Genomic DNA, 1474 nt, shown 5'->3' on the forward strand with positions numbered 1-1474 from the left:
ATATATTGGTCTATATTTTTAAATTGAGTAAAAAGCTGTGTTAATAAGGGTTGTAACATTTTACAAAAACATGACGGATTACATAAATATTTTTTTAATTGTAATGCCTTGGCACAGTTCTTACATTACAGTACAACGCTGTGGTACTTTACCTGAGTTTTAAAATGTTTGACATTTTGTACTACATCTAAATATTAAACTTTGACTCAATATCATTTTCCTGAAAGCTTTAATTACTAGTTAATCCATTAAGAATGTAACACAAGCCACATATTTATCCTCTTTTAAATCGTTTCGCAAAACACACTTAAATGGACTTTTACTGCATCAATTCTTTAACAATTTATTATATTTTAAACCATTTTTTTATTACATATCCCTATTTTAGTTTACTCCTTCTTGTGTTGTTTTTATCAAAGTACTAGTTTTCTAAATTAGCTGCAGCCATTTACCTGAGTACATTAAAAGGAACAACTGCTTCTTAAGCTGTCCATGTTTCACTTTACAAACAAACAATATATACAGTAAAAAGTATGATGAATGATTTATTTAAGTGTCATTTTATTGAATTATTTTATATTTTGTGAAGCACTTTATAAAGTGGGTTTTAAAAGTTGCTACAAAAACATGTATTATCATTAACAATTTTTTTAACAAAAACAATAAACCATAATGTCTTTAAAATGTTCTCTCCTGTCTCCAGCTTTACTTTCAATACTTTAAGTAGGCCTACTACATCTTGCAGATAATATGTTCAGAGTACTCTTCTAGAATAGTTATATATTGTTGTCTTATTCCTTTTTGTTACATACATAGGTAATTGATTACTTCGACATAAGAAACTAATCATATTAACACCAATACCACTGCCAGACACAGCTGATAATATATTATAAGATAAGACCAGATGGACCTTTATTGGTACCCGTGGGGAAATTCAGAAGCAGCAACAGAGTGAGGTTGAAAAACAGGACAGCACAGATTCCGACACCACTAATACAATTAAAGACTAAATTAAAAAGAAAAAAGTTATACACAGGTAAGTAACTGTGTAAATAAGAAATGAATTGAATGAACATATATACATATTTGAGTCCGGATTGTTAAATATATTTGCATACGTGTGCAGGTCAAAGTTATTGCGCAAACAGTGCAGATTTATGTACGGTACTTTTATTTGTTACATTGTTAACCCCTGGTTGTGCAGCCTGATGGCTACAGACACAAAGGTATAATATATATATTTGTTTTTTTAATTATTATTATTATTATTATTATTATAATAATTAACTTTTGAATTGTTTTTTTAATAATAATTATTATTGTTATGTCAATGACAAAACGTTTCTGCTCCTGTCCAGCAGGGTGCACTGGTGGACACATCACCTCATCTGAACTCGAGCAGAGGCATCAGCCAATGGGAGACGAGCAGCTGCGGTCCTGGCGCCTGCGCACTGCATGTATGATCATTTTG

Source organism: Pseudochaenichthys georgianus, chromosome 8 (genome assembly GCF_902827115.2).
Source record: "Pseudochaenichthys georgianus chromosome 8, fPseGeo1.2, whole genome shotgun sequence".
NCBI lineage: Eukaryota > Metazoa > Chordata > Actinopteri > Perciformes > Channichthyidae > Pseudochaenichthys > Pseudochaenichthys georgianus.